This window comes from Sus scrofa, chromosome 4, assembly GCF_054392235.1.
Source record: "Sus scrofa isolate SSC_HxYL_T2T_F1_AM1 chromosome 4, Sscrofa_HxYL_maternal_Yorkshire_Landrace_v2.0, whole genome shotgun sequence".
NCBI classification, from domain to species: domain Eukaryota; kingdom Metazoa; phylum Chordata; class Mammalia; order Artiodactyla; family Suidae; genus Sus; species Sus scrofa.
Genome location: NC_139386.1, coordinates 93,549,168 through 93,564,223, shown reverse-complemented (window position 1 = coordinate 93,564,223; position 15,056 = coordinate 93,549,168). Strand labels below are relative to the sequence as shown.

General features: G+C 58.3%; 6 non-coding genes across 6 annotated transcripts; 3 read left to right on the top strand and 3 right to left on the bottom strand.

The window, feature by feature from the left end:
• The first annotated feature begins 772 nt into the window (after positions 1 to 772).
• Positions 773 to 843, top strand: TRNAG-GCC (transfer RNA glycine (anticodon GCC)). The gene has a single exon. It is a non-coding gene; the product is annotated as a tRNA-Gly (tRNA).
• An 8,456-nt stretch (positions 844 to 9,299) lies between these two features.
• On the bottom strand, positions 9,300 to 9,371 carry TRNAE-CUC (transfer RNA glutamic acid (anticodon CUC)). The gene has a single exon. It is a non-coding gene; the product is annotated as a tRNA-Glu (tRNA).
• Positions 9,372 to 9,699: 328 nt separating this feature from the next.
• TRNAG-UCC (transfer RNA glycine (anticodon UCC)) lies at positions 9,700 to 9,771 on the bottom strand. The gene has a single exon. It is a non-coding gene; the product is annotated as a tRNA-Gly (tRNA).
• Positions 9,772 to 10,336: 565 nt separating this feature from the next.
• Positions 10,337 to 10,408, bottom strand: TRNAD-GUC (transfer RNA aspartic acid (anticodon GUC)). The gene has a single exon. It is a non-coding gene; the product is annotated as a tRNA-Asp (tRNA).
• Positions 10,409 to 10,978: 570 nt separating this feature from the next.
• On the top strand, positions 10,979 to 11,061 carry TRNAL-CAG (transfer RNA leucine (anticodon CAG)). The gene has a single exon. It is a non-coding gene; the product is annotated as a tRNA-Leu (tRNA).
• Positions 11,062 to 12,699: 1,638 nt separating this feature from the next.
• On the top strand, positions 12,700 to 12,770 carry TRNAG-GCC (transfer RNA glycine (anticodon GCC)). Its single transcript has one exon. It is a non-coding gene; the product is annotated as a tRNA-Gly (tRNA).
• The last annotated feature ends 2,286 nt before the right edge of the window (positions 12,771 to 15,056 follow it).

Here is a 15,056-nt window from a genome sequence, read left to right as displayed (position 1 = left end):
GCCCGCCACCCACCTGCGCGCCCCAGCGCACGTTCACGCGCGGGAAGCCGCTGCCCCGGCCGGACCCAACCACCCCCCGGCGCCCTCCCTCACCCGACTGTCCGCCATCCCCCCCGCCCCTCCCCGCCCGCAGTCCGAGTGCCTGCGCCTCACGACCAACGCACCCGAGCCGGACCCCTCCGCAGAGCGCTGGCCGGCCCGAGCGCTTCTTCGGAGCGAGGCTCCGACACCCTTGGCAGACCCGGCAGGTCCATCTCTCACGCTCGCCGTCCCCGCACAGCCCGAGCTCCGATGCCCGCCCGCCCGCTCCACACCAGCCAGAAAGCCGGCCGCCGGAGGGACTCGGCGTCGGGGGCGGGGGGCGGGGTGGGGGTGGGGGGCAGCGGTGGCTGAGGGGAACATAGGCGCTCAGCCGCAGCGGGCGCGCATCGCCTGCCCTGGCTGGGATTCGGGCGCGCGCCAGCCTGCTTCGGCTCGTGGCTGCTTCTGGCGATGCCGACGCTCTTGCGGCGGCCCTGGACGGCAGAGAAGGCGCAAAATGGGCCGGGTGGGCCTCCGCCCCGCCGACCCTCCGCCCCTCCGTCCCTGCCTCCAGGCCTCCGGACAGCGCCGCGCCCTGGGGCCCTCCGCGGGGCCCGGAGCCCCTCTTGCAGGCCACAGGCGTCCGCCTTCGGCTCAAAGGGAGCAGGAGCCCGCGGGCGAGCAGGAACCGCTGCCCGGCGGTTGGTGGCCAGCCCCGCTGGGGCAACGTCGGGCGGCAGCGGCCACCGGTGCATGGGTGGTTCAGTGGTAGAATTCTCGCCTGCCACGCGGGAGGCCCGGGTTCGATTCCCGGCCCATGCAACAGCTCGGTCCTCTTTTGGAGCAGAGCCCTCGCTCTCCCGGCACCTCCCGGTCCCACCACAGCTCTTGCTTCCTCACCAGCAGCCCACCGCCCCACCTCCGCCTCCACCCTCGACACACCCCCTGCTCTTGCAAGCAAATCCCACCTTGTCAAGGACCCCGCCCTCGCATTTGTCCCATTGGCCTCTCTCTTTGCTGTTTAATTTTAAGAAAAGCGTACTGGCTTTGCCATACCCCGTTCGCTTCAGGTGTTCGCCAGAGTGACTCATACCCATCCGGCTGGCTGGCTGGCTGGCTGGCTGACTCTCTGTCTGTCTGTGTGTCTGTCTGTCTATCCAAAGAGAGAGCGAGAGCGAGAGCGAGAGAGCGAGAGAGATCTCCATTATAGGTGATCATTGTGTGTGACTCGAGTCCCTCCCCCATGCTATACAGTAAATCCTTGTTGCTTATCGACTTTGGGCATGCTCTTTCTTCCTTCCGATCTCTTAGCCCCAACTCCTAATTGCCCACCCCCGCCCCCATACTCTGCCCTTGGGTAACCATATGTTTGTTTTCTACACCGGTGACGGTTTCCATTTTGCACGGAGAGTTATTTGTATTAATTTTTAGATTCCACATGTATTCTTTGTCCTTCTCCAGCTGACGTAGTTCACTGTGGGTAGTAGCCTCTTGGTCGATCCATGTCGCTGCAGATGGCACGAGGTCCTTCTCTCTTTTATGGCTAAAGGGTATTCCATAGTAGTATGCGTGTGTCTGTATATAGCATGGATGTTATGTATGTAATATAACATGATATATAGTATCACACCCTCTTAAGCCAATCGTCTGTGGATGGGTCCCTGGGAATCGTCCACGTCATGACGCTCTCTTAAAGAGCACTCCTGTGAACACTGGGGTGCATCCACCTGTTCCCTTTAGGAGTTTTCATCTCTTCTGGGTATATACCCTGAGGCCGGGGGTGGGCGGTGGGGTCGCCTGCTGGATCATATCCTAGCTCTCCTTTGAACTCCTTCCTTCTTCCTCTCTTCCTACCTTTTCCCCCCTCCATGCTTCCTACCTCCATTCCACCCTCCATGCTTCCTACCTCCATTCCACTCTTCCGCTCTTTCTTTCCTTCCCTCCTGCCTTCTTCCTCTGGTTCCTTCCTTCTTTCGTTCTCTCTCTCTTTTCCCTCATTCTTTCTCTTCGTAGTAGTTCGGGTCATTGCTGGAGTACAGCTGATGTACCGTATTGTGTTTGTGTCAGGGGTACGGCCGCGGTGATTTGGTTTAATGGGTACAGCGTTCTCTTCGGGTGATTTTCCGGTATAGGTCATTGCAGGATATTGGATGATGTTCCCTGTGCCACTCAGTAAACACGTGTTGCTTATCTCTTTTATACATAGCCGTTTGCGTCTGTTCTCCCAAACTCCTAATTTGTCCCCCCACCCTGCCCTTTCCCCTGGGTAACCGTAAGATTGTTTTCTACATCTACGAGTCTGTTTCTGTTTTGCCCATAGAGTTCTTTGTGTTATTTCTTTAGATTCCACATGTATCAGTGCTTCTCCATCTGACTTACTCCAGTAAGTGTTAATACCCCTAGGTCCACCCGCGTCGCTGCAAAGGGCACTACTTCATTCTTTTTTAAACCTTTTTTTCCTTACAGTTGACTCCCAATGTTCTGTCAGTTTCCGCTGCCCAGCAAAGTGACCCAGCCACACATCCATCTGCATTCTTTTTTCTTCCCCACGTTGAGCCTCCATCGTGTTCCATCGCAAGTGATCAGATAGAGTTTCCCGTGCTATACAGCAGAATCTCATTGCTTCTCCGTTCCAAATGCAGTCGCCTGCATCTACTGACCTCCAACGGCCAGTGCCTCCCCCTCCCTCCTGGCAACCACAAGCCTCTTCTCCACGTCCTCGCGTTTGTTTCTTCTCTGTGGACAGGTTCATCTGTGCCGTCTCTTAGGTTCCAGATACGAGACACATACCGTATCATGTGGTATTTGTCTTTCTCCCTCTGACTTCCTTCACTTCGCCTGAGAGTCTCAAGTTCCGTCCATGTTGCTGCAAATGGCATTATGTTGTTCTCCTCTGTGGCTGAGTCGTATTCCATTGTGCACATGTACCACATCTTCTTTTTTTTTTCATATTTTTTTTTATTTTCCCACTGTACAGCAAGGGGGTCAGGTTATCCTCACATGTATACATTACAATTACATTTCCCCCCCACCCTTTCTTCTGTTGCAACACGAGTATCTAGACAAAGTTCTCAATGCTATTCAGCAGGATCTCCTTGTAAATCTATTCTAAGTTGTGTCTGATAAGCCCAAGCTCCCGATCCCTCCCACTCCCTCCCCCTCCCATCAGGCAGCCACAAGTCTCTTCTCCAAGTCCATGATTTTCTTTTCTGAGGAGATGTTCATTTGTGCTGGATCTTAGATTCCAGTTATAAGTGATATCATATGGTATTTGTCTTTGTCTTTCTGGCTCATTTCACCCAGTATGAGAGTCTCTAGTTCCATCCATGCTGCTGCAAATGGCATTATGTCATTCTTTTTTATGGCTGAGTAGTATTCCATTGTGTATATATACCACCTCTTCCGAATCCAATCATCGGTCGATGGACATTTGGGTTGTTTCCACGTCCTGGCTATTGTGAATAGTGCTGCAATGAACATGCGGGTGCCCGTGTCTCTTTTAAGTAGAGTTTTGTCCGGATAGATGCCCAAGAGTGGGATTGCGGGGTCATATGGAAGTTCTATGTATAGATTTCTAAGGTATCTCCAAACTGTTCTCCATAGTGGCTGTACCAGTTTACATTCCCACCAGCAGTGCAGGAGGGTTCCCTTTTCTCCACAGCCCCTCCAGCACTTGTTATTTGTGGATTTATTAATGATGGCCATTCTGACTGGTGTGAGGTGGTATCTCATGGTAGTTTTGATTTGCATTTCTCTTATAATCAGCGATGTTGAGCATTTTTTCATGTGTTTGTTGGCCATCTGTATAACTTCTTTGGAGAAATGTCTATTCAGGTCTTTTGCCCATTTTTCCATTGACTGATTGGTTTTTTTGCTGTTGGGTTGTATAAGTTGCTTTTATATTCTAGAGATTAAGCCCTTGTCGGTTGCATCATTTGAACCTATTTTCTCCCATTCTGTAAGTTGTCTTCTTGTTTTCTTTTTGGTTTCCTTTGCTGTGCAAAAGCTTTTCAGTTTGATGAGGTCCCATGGGTTTATTTTTGCTCTAATTTCTATTGTTTTGGGAGACTGACCTGAGAAAATATTCATGACGTTGATGTCAGAGAGTGTTTTGCCTGTGTTTTCTTCTAGGAGTTTGATGGTGTCCTGTCGTATACTTAAGTCTTTCAGCCATTTGGAGTTTATTTGTGTGCATGGTGTGAGGGTGTGTTCTAGTTTCATTGCTTTGCATGCAGCTGTCCAGGTTTCCCAGCAATGCTTGCTGAATAGACTTTCTTTTTCCCATTTTATGTTCTTGCCTCCCTTGTCAAAGATTAATTGACCATAGGTGTCAGGGTTTATTTCCGGATTCTCTATTCTCTTCCATTGGTCTGTCTGTCTGTTTTGATACCAGTACCACACTGTTTTGATGACTGTGGCTTTGTAGTATTTCTTGAAGTCTGGGAGAGTTATGCCTCCTGCTTGGTTTTTGTTTCTCAGGATTGCTTTGGCGATTCTGGGTCTTTTGTGGTTCCATATAAATGTTTGGATTGTTTGTTCTAGTTCTGTGAAAAATGTCCTGGGTAATTTGATAGGGATTGCATTGAATCTGTAGATTGCTTTGGGTAGTATGGCCATTTTTACAATATTGATTTTCCCAATCCAGGAACATGGAATATCTTTCCATTTCTTTACATCTTCTTTGATTTCTTTGATTAAAGTTTTATAGTTCTCGGCACATAGGTCCTTTACCTCCTTGGTCAGGTGTATTCCGAGGTATTTGATTTTGTGGGGTGCAATTTTAAAAGGTATCGTATTTTTGTATTCCTTTTCTAATATTTCATTGCTGGTATACAGAAATGCAACTGACTTCCGAATGTTAATCTTATATCCTGCTACTTTGCTGAATTTATTAATCAGTTCAAGTAGTTTTTGGGTTGAGTCCTTAGGGTTTTCTATGTATAGTATCATGTCATCTGCATATACAGTGGCAGTTTTATCTCTTCTCTTCCTATATGGATGCCTTTTATTTCTTTTGTTTGTCGAATTGCTGGTACCACATCTTCTTACTCCATTCATCTGGCGTTGGACATTGAGCTTGTTTCCGAGTCTCGGCTGTTGCGAACGGTGCTGCAAGGAACACAGGGCGTGCACGTATCGTTTTCAATGAACGCTTTGCCTGGATAGATGCCCAGGAGTGGGATCGCTGGGTCATGTGGTAGTTCTATACTGAGTTTTCTGACGTGCCTCCCTACTGTTGTATACTTTGTTCTTTTTTTTTTTTACGGCTGAGTAACACGCCACAGGACATATACATATATATATATATACATATATGTGTATATGTGTGTGTGTGTACACACACACACACACACACACACACACACACAGCACAACTTCTGAAGCCAGTTGTCTGTGGATGGGTACTTGGCATTTGTCCACACCATGGCTCATGTAAATAGTGCTCCTCTGAACACTGGGGAACAGCTGATCTTCTCACATGAGAGTTGTCAACTTTTCTCGATATATACCTGGGAGCGGGCCTTTCTGGATCCCATGACGGAGGTCCTTTGACTGCGTTCCTTGCTTTCTTCCCTCCTGCCTCTTTCCTTCCTGCCATTCCCCCTGCCCCACCATTCTTCCTCCCTCCATTCCACTCTCTCTTGCCTTCCTTCTCTTTCTTCCTTTCCATCTTCCTTCCTTCCTTCCTTCCCGTTCCCTCCCTCCCTCCCTCCCTTCCATTCTCCACTCTTCCTTTTTTCCTTCCTGCCTTTCTTCCTTCCTTCTCTCCATTTTTCGTTCTTCCTTCTTCCCTTTCTTTCTTTGTTTTCTATTTTTTTCAATCAGCCCCTATGTAGGGCCAGGGCTCGAACTGAAGCTGCAGCTCCAACCTACACCACAGCCAGGGCAATGCCAGACACGAGCTGCCTCTGGGACCTGTTGTACAGTTTGCGGCAACGCCACGGTTCTTGACCCACTGAGCGAGGCCAGGGATCAAACCCGCATCCTCACAGAGACAACATCGGGTCCTTATCCCACGGAGCCATGACACGAACTCCTCCATTCTTTTCCACGGCAGAGTACGATTCCATAGTGCAGATCTATTTTATCTCATCATCATCATCATCTTCTTCTTCGTCTTCGTCTTCGTCTTCTTCTTCTTCCTCCTCTTCTTCCTCTTCCTCTTCCTCATCTTCTTCTTCTTCCTCCTCTTCTTCCTCTTTTCTTTGGGGACTTTTAGGGCTGTACCCTTGGCACAAGGAGACGCCCGGGCTAGGGGTCGAATCGGAACTGTAGCTGCCGGCCTACACCACGGCCAGGGCCACGGCCACGCTGGGTCCGAGCCACGTCTTCGACTGACGCCATACCTCATGGCAACACCGGATCCTTGACCTGTTGAGCGAGGCCAGGGGATCAAACCTGTGTCCTCAGGATACCGGTCAGGTTCCTTAACCGCTGAGCCACAATGGGAACTCCACGTTCTGTCTTCTTCAGCCAACTGTCTATTGTTGGGCGCTTGGGTTTTTGTCAATGTTTTCGCTGTGGCAGGCAACGCGGCTATACCAACATGGGAGGGAGGGGATATAGCTTTTCGAATTAGAGGGTTCATCCTTTTGGGCTCTATATTCACGAGTGCAAGTGCTGGTTCCTATGGGAGCTCTCCTTTGCACTCTTCAAATCTCACCACCAGTCCCACGGCTCCACAAGCTCGCGCGCACGCACGCGCACACACACACACACACACACACACACGCGCGCGCGTGCGTGTGTGCGCACGCACCCACACACAGCCAGATGAGAAGTGATGGTGGTTGCTGCTGATGAGAGAGGTTATATATGTCTCTGGGGCAGTGGGATCGCCCACCTCATGTGCAGGGTGCCTAGCCCCTGTCTCCAACTCTGTTTCTGCCCTGCCCTGCCCTGCTTCCTACCTCTCCCCTCCCCACAGCCTCACTCCCGTTTAGCCTGAGCACGTTGCCGCACAACACAGCAGTCTGGCCCGCTCTCCTGCCGCTCCACGGGGGTCTTCTCCCGCCACCTCCCTGGCACCACAGCCCACTCACACCCGCTGCTTGCCACTCTCCCTTCCGCCCAGCCTCTGGGCACGGGCTCCTCCACCTGCCATGATTCCCCTGTACCCCGGGCCCCTGTCTCACACATCCTGCCCGGAAGACGCACTGGCGCTGGTCCTGGCCGCCCTCGTGGCCCTCAGACCCACTCCTACACCATGCCCAGCCCTAACCCAGATCCCGCGCGGGGCGGGGCAAGGGCCACCACCGCCGCTTCACCCAGGCTTCTGCAGAGCCCCTCGCGGCCAGGTCCCCGCAAAACCCACACCCGGCGGCCCTCGCGGCCAGGTCCCCGCAAGACCCACACCTCCCGTTGCTGCCCCGCCCAAGCTCCGCCGGGACACCGCGGTCGCGGTCGAACTTTTCCTCCCACCTTCCAGCAGGCGCTTCACGCCCACCCCCACTCTACGGGGTCGTTTTACTCTGTTCCCAAACTTGCACGGGGCGGCCACCAACCACGGCCACAGACACCTTCGTCCTGCCCTGTCACCCACCCACGCTCACTCCCAACGCACCGGCGAAGGGCTTGAGGTAACCTCCTGTGGTGATGGGAAGCACCCCTCTGCCCACAGGGGCTCCTTTCCATGGGGGGTCCCGCTTTGTCAAAACCCATCTCGTGTACCGCCGCCACCGTGCCACCTCTGCCGCCACCGTGCCATCTCTGCCGCCGCCGCCGCCACCGCCGCCTCAGGTTGGTGCCATTCACCGGCAGTCCACTTTGCCTCCTAAGGCAGAAACATGCCAACGGGCATGAAAACCTCCACTGACAGAGGCTGAAAGCAGACTGGTGTCTGCCATTTACCTTGGGGGAGTATCCAAGGGGGACCACGAAGATAGGTTGCAGAGAGAGGTGGAATGGACTCTGGGTAGCTAGGTGGCTGGGCAAGAATGGGGTCATGTTAGACGTCATGTCTAGGGGAGAGGGGTGTGTGTGTGTGTGTGTGTGTGTGTGTGTGTGTGTGTGTGTGTGTGTGTGTTGTGGGAGGGAGGGAGGTATTCTCAAGGTAACATTCTTGCCTCTCTGTGATAGGACTGAGAGCATGGTAATGTAATTAGACTACAGTGTTGGCTGGGGCTGGTAGTCCACCCTTTCAGGCGTCTGCTTCCACCTGCTCCCGCCTACTGGGCTAAGGATTCCTGACTGGCCTCCCGAATCAGCCCGCTCTCTTACCTCCACTACCGTGTGTGTGTGTGTGTGTGTGTGTGTGTGTGTGTGTGTGTGTGTGTGTGTGTCTCCAGGCACGCATGAGTGTCCACACTCATGGTCCCATCTCCACCACCCGGCATGGTTTGTCTGGCTCTAGCTCCCCTACCCTGCCCAAGACCACCAGGAGCTTGAGACCAAATGAGCAGTCCACGGAAGGCGAAGCCCGCCCAAGACCTAAACAGGCTGCAGCAGGTTGCTGGCAAGGGGGGCCAGATAAGAAACTGTGTGTCCCTCCCCTTGGCTGACTTGCCAGCGTGAACGCCTCACTAGCGCCTTGCGCCAGCGCAACCACCTCTGCCGCCACCACCCACCGGCACCACCACCGGCACCAGTAAGGACCAGCACCACCACCTCTAACAGAGACAGCAGCGCCAGCACCAGCTCCACAAGCCAGCAACACCGGCAGCACCACTTCCACGCCAGCAGCCTCTGCCGCCGGGGCGGCGGCGGCGGCGGCGGCGGCCGCGGCGGCCGCGGCGGTGGTGGTGGCAGCAGCGAGGGCAAAGGGAGCAGCCGCCATCGCAGGAGCAGCAGCCGCTCAGCACAGGCATCCGAACGAGCACCAGCACCAAGCCCCATCAGGACCAGCGCTCCCAGCGACACCCGCACCCGCAGCTCACGAGGGAAGGAAGAGGGGCCTCGCGGCGGCGCACGCGGCGGCGGGGGCGGTCGGGACCCGCGCAGTGCTGCCAACGAGTCCAGGCACGGTGGAAGCTGCCCGCCCGTGGGCGGCCGGTGGTGGGCAGAGGGGCTGCCCGGGCCGCTGGTGTTGGGGGCTGAGGCAAGCTTCCAGCGGCGGAGGAGGACGGACGCCCGAGGCGTCGAGTGGGCCTCGAGTGGACGAACGTCTGGAGGCCAAAAGGCTTGGCCGGGTGGGTGGAGGGTGCCTGGCGCGGCTTGGGCTGGAGGTGGACGGGGCCGGGTGGCTGCCCGGCGAGGGGGACGCGCGTGGGCTAAAAGGGGCGCTTGTGGAGGCAGCGCGCTTTGCGGCAAGTTGGCCGGCGGAGTGGAAGAAGAAAGGCTTCCCTGACCGGGAATCGAACCCGGGCCGCGGCGGTGAGAGCGCCGAATCCTAACCACTAGACCACCAGGGAGCGTCGGGCTCGGCGCCTGGCCTGGCCCTGCTGGACCCAGCACCTCCCTGCCACCCGCTTGGCGCCGCCTTGCTGCCAAGGCCCGGCCTTGCCAGGTCGGGCCGCCCGCCGCACCTGGCGATCCACGGTGGCCTAGCGCTCTCCCTGCTCGCTAGGAGAGACGCCGCGCGCTCGCCTCCGTCTCGCACACGCACACACGCCAAAAGCCACGGGCCTGGGGGCGGGCACCGTGCGCCCTCTTCCCAGCTCTCCCACACAGGGGCCGGGCCGGAGCCCCGCGGAGCTCGGCAAAAATCCCCCAGACTAAACAAAACAAAAGACGGCCCGCTGCGTTGGCCGGGAATCGAACCCGGGTCAACTGCTTGGAAGGCAGCTATGCTCACCACTATACCACCAACGCTGCACAGCCCGGGTCGGGCCCGGACGCCGTGCCCGGGCTCGCCCAAGCGCATTCCCGGCGCCCCGACGCCCTGGCCACCAGCGGCCGCCCACCGGCGCCAGCCCCAGGCCGTGGCCCTCGTCCACCGGCCCCACCGCCGCTCGGGGGCGTCCTCGCTCCCCTGCCGCCCCGAGGCCCTGGGCTCCACGCCGCGCGCCTCAGCTCCCAGCTCCAGGCCACCCGCGTCCCGAACCCACAGGGAAAGGGACTCGTCGGCTTCCCACCGGGCCCGCCTGCCGGGCAGCTGGGCAGCCGGGCAGCCGAGCGTGGCGTCGCAAGGGGCCTCCGGTGCGGCAGGCACTTTGGGCGGGCCGCAAGGTCGCCGGGCGCTGGCCGGGGCGAGAGGAGGCCCTCGCTCGGCCGGGGCGAGGGGTGGACGGCAAGGGCTGGAAGGGGTCGAGGGTGGCAGGTCGGGCACGCCCAGGCGCCCTGCGCCTGCCTGGAGGCGGGGATGAGGAGACGAAGGGCCCTTGGGGCCAGGCGGCTGGCCAGCGAGCGGCGCCAGCCACCAAAAAGGGCGTGTTGCCTCCCCGTCGGGGAATCGAACCCCGGTCTCCCGCGTGACAGGCGGGGATACTCACCACTATACTAACGAGGACGGCGGCCACCGCCCGGCCACCGCCCGGCCACCCGGCCCCTCTCCGGCTGCCTGCCGACGCCTACCCCTGCCCGCGGCCCTCGGCCCGCGGCCCACCATGGGGCCGCCAGCACGTGCCCGCGCCCCGCCCCGACGCCAAAGCACCCCGCGTCCTCCAAAGAAGCAGACCGCGACCCGGACCGCGGCCCGCGGCCCCACCCTCACCCCACCCCCGCCCCTACCTGGCGCTGCAAACTCCCGGTGAGCGCTGCCTGGTGCCCCCACCGTGGGCCCGAGAGGGCAAGCCGGGCTGCGAGGTGGCGGCGGGCGCGCGCCTCGCCACGTCACGGCCCGGGCGAGGGCAGAGGCGCGGGCGGGGGCCGCCGCCAGAGGCCGGCTGGGTGCGGGGCCAGGGCTGCGCGACAGGGCGACCGCGGCGGCGAAAGCTTTGCTCCACGACGGCCGGCGTGCGCCCGGCCCCCGCTCACCCAGACGCCCGCCCGGCGCGGAGCACCGCGTCCGCCCAAGGGCGCCGCACTTGGCGGCGCGTCGGGTCGCAGCCAGCCGAGCGGCGACGCGCTCCGGCCCGCCGTCAGGATGGCCGAGCGGTCTAAGGCGCTGCGTTCAGGTCGCAGTCTCCCCTGGAGGCGTGGGTTCGAATCCCACTCCTGACAAGCCAGCCTTTTGCCCCCCGCCCAACCACGTCCCCACCCCTCCCCGGGACCCCACCCCGCGTAGAGCCACAGCCCCTTGCCGCCTTGCAGTCCCTTCCCGCCTGGCACTCTTGCTTGGCCTCTGCAAACTCCGGCCCCCGACACCCAAGCCTCTCCCTCCACAGCCCGCGGGCCCGACAGAAATGGCCCAGGAGGAACGCCCCGGCCACTGGCTTTGCTGCGGACACGCGCCCTCCCCGGACGCACAGCTCCCACACACACCCACACGCCCCCGCCGCCCGCGTCCTACCTGCACCTACACCAGCAAGCTTCGGCCCTTCGCAGCCCATCTTTCCTCACCTGCTTGCGATGGCTGTTTTTCCTTCCTCACTCCGGCTCCGGCTCCGGCCCCGGCTCCGGCCGGCCCGCCGCTCCGCCCCACCCCGCCCCCACCGCCCCACGCAGACCGGCCGCGTGGGGAAAGCCCTCCACGCTTCGCCCTCGCACTGCTGCCCGCGGACTGCTGCCCGCGGCTCGCCCTCCCAGCCTTTCCTCCGCTTCTGCCGCCAGCCGCTCTCGCTCCCGTCCAACATCCCGTCCTTGCCGCCAAGCCGGCCGGCCCGCCCGCCTGCACATTCCCTGCCCTCCACACCCACACTGAGGTGGCGGGTCTGCGTGGGGTGCGTGCCCGCGCGCGGCGCTTTCTCGCCTCGGGGCCTTCCCCGCCCACTGGCCACCGCGGCCTGCCTCCGGGGACACGTGCAGCCCAGCCTTCCTGCTCGCCCGCCGGTACGGGGCCCTCCCTGGACGCAGGCCTGGCGCGTGAGTCCCTGCCACGGCCCTGGGATGCCCGGCACCCACCCGCAGACGTCGGGCCCCCGGCCGCCGCCCGCCACCCACCTGCGCGCCCCAGCGCACGTTCACGCGCGGGAAGCCGCTGCCCCGGCCGGACCCAACCACCCCCCGGCGCCCTCCCTCACCCGACTGTCCGCCATCCCCCCCGCCCCTCCCCGCCCGCAGTCCGAGTGCCTGCGCCTCACGACCAACGCACCCGAGCCGGACCCCTCCGCAGAGCGCTGGCCGGCCCGAGCGCTTCTTCGGAGCGAGGCTCCGACACCCTTGGCAGACCCGGCAGGTCCATCTCTCACGCTCGCCGTCCCCGCACAGCCCGAGCTCCGATGCCCGCCCGCCCGCTCCACACCAGCCAGAAAGCCGGCCGCCGGAGGGACTCGGCGTCGGGGGCGGGGGGCGGGGTGGGGGTGGGGGGCAGCGGTGGCTGAGGGGAACATAGGCGCTCAGCCGCAGCGGGCGCGCATCGCCTGCCCTGGCTGGGATTCGGGCGCGCGCCAGCCTGCTTCGGCTCGTGGCTGCTTCTGGCGATGCCGACGCTCTTGCGGCGGCCCTGGACGGCAGAGAAGGCGCAAAATGGGCCGGGTGGGCCTCCGCCCCGCCGACCCTCCGACCCTCCGTCCCTGCCTCCAGGCCTCCGGACAGCGCCGCGCCCTGGGGCCCTCCGCGGGGCCCGGAGCCCCTCTTGCAGGCCACAGGCGTCCGCCTTCGGCTCAAAGGGAGCAGGAGCCCGCGGGCGAGCAGGAACCGCTGCCCGGCGGTTGGTGGCCAGCCCCGCTGGGGCAACGTCGGGCGGCAGCGGCCACCGGTGCATGGGTGGTTCAGTGGTAGAATTCTCGCCTGCCACGCGGGAGGCCCGGGTTCGATTCCCGGCCCATGCAACAGCTCGGTCCTCTTTTGGAGCAGAGCCCTCGCTCTCCCGGCACCTCCCGGTCCCACCACAGCTCTTGCTTCCTCACCAGCAGCCCACCGCCCCACCTCCGCCTCCACCCTCGACACACCCCCTGCTCTTGCAAGCAAATCCCACCTTGTCAAGGACCCCGCCCTCGCATTTGTCCCATTGGCCTCTCTCTTTGCTGTTTAATTTTAAGAAAAGCGTACTGGCTTTGCCATACCCCGTTCGCTTCAGGTGTTCGCCAGAGTGACTCATACCCATCCGGCTGGCTGGCTGGCTGGCTGGCTGACTCTCTGTCTGTCTGTGTGTCTGTCTGTCTATCCAAAGAGAGAGCGAGAGCGAGAGCGAGAGAGCGAGAGAGATCTCCATTATAGGTGATCATTGTGTGTGACTCGAGTCCCTCCCCCATGCTATACAGTAAATCCTTGTTGCTTATCGACTTTGGGCATGCTCTTTCTTCCTTCCGATCTCTTAGCCCCAACTCCTAATTGCCCACCCCCGCCCCCATACTCTGCCCTTGGGTAACCATATGTTTGTTTTCTACACCGGTGACGGTTTCCATTTTGCACGGAGAGTTATTTGTATTAATTTTTAGATTCCACATGTATTCTTTGTCCTTCTCCAGCTGACGTAGTTCACTGTGGGTAGTAGCCTCTTGGTCGATCCATGTCGCTGCAGATGGCACGAGGTCCTTCTCTCTTTTATGGCTAAAGGGTATTCCATAGTAGTATGCGTGTGTCTGTATATAGCATGGATGTTATGTATGTAATATAACATGATATATAGTATCACACCCTCTTAAGCCAATCGTCTGTGGATGGGTCCCTGGGAATCGTCCACGTCATGACGCTCTCTTAAAGAGCACTCCTGTGAACACTGGGGTGCATCCACCTGTTCCCTTTAGGAGTTTTCATCTCTTCTGGGTATATACCCTGAGGCCGGGGGTGGGCGGTGGGGTCGCCTGCTGGATCATATCCTAGCTCTCCTTTGAACTCCTTCCTTCTTCCTCTCTTCCTACCTTTTCCCCCCTCCATGCTTCCTACCTCCATTCCACCCTCCATGCTTCCTACCTCCATTCCACTCTTCCGCTCTTTCTTTCCTTCCCTCCTGCCTTCTTCCTCTGGTTCCTTCCTTCTTTCGTTCTCTCTCTCTTTTCCCTCATTCTTTCTCTTCGTAGTAGTTCGGGTCATTGCTGGAGTACAGCTGATGTACCGTATTGTGTTTGTGTCAGGGGTACGGCCGCGGTGATTTGGTTTAATGGGTACAGCGTTCTCTTCGGGTGATTTTCCGGTATAGGTCATTGCAGGATATTGGATGATGTTCCCTGTGCCACTCAGTAAACACGTGTTGCTTATCTCTTTTATACATAGCCGTTTGCGTCTGTTCTCCCAAACTCCTAATTTGTCCCCCCACCCTGCCCTTTCCCCTGGGTAACCGTAAGATTGTTTTCTACATCTACGAGTCTGTTTCTGTTTTGCCCATAGAGTTCTTTGTGTTATTTCTTTAGATTCCACATGTATCAGTGCTTCTCCATCTGACTTACTCCAGTAAGTGTTAATACCCCTAGGTCCACCCGCGTCGCTGCAAAGGGCACTACTTCATTCTTTTTTAAACCTTTTTTTCCTTACAGTTGACTCCCAATGTTCTGTCAGTTTCCGCTGCCCAGCAAAGTGACCCAGCCACACATCCATCTGCATTCTTTTTTCTTCCCCACGTTGAGCCTCCATCGTGTTCCATCGCAAGTGATCAGATAGAGTTTCCCGTGCTATACAGCAGAATCTCATTGCTTCTCCGTTCCAAATGCAGTCGCCTGCATCTACTGACCTCCAACGGCCAGTGCCTCCCCCTCCCTCCTGGCAACCACAAGCCTCTTCTCCACGTCCTCGCGTTTGTTTCTTCTCTGTGGACAGGTTCATCTGTGCCGTCTCTTAGGTTCCAGATACGAGACACATACCGTATCATGTGGTATTTGTCTTTCTCCCTCTGACTTCCTTCACTTCGCCTGAGAGTCTCAAGTTCCGTCCATGTTGCTGCAAATGGCATTATGTTGTTCTCCTCTGTGGCTGAGTCGTATTCCATTGTGCACATGTACCACATCTTCTTTTTTTTTTCATATTTTTTTTTATTTTCCCACTGTACAGCAAGGGGGTCAGGTTATCCTCACATGTATACATTACAATTACATTTCCCCCCCACCCTTTCTTCTGTTGCAACACGAGTATCTAGACAAAGTTCTCAATGCTATTCAGCAGGATCTCCTTGTAAATCTATT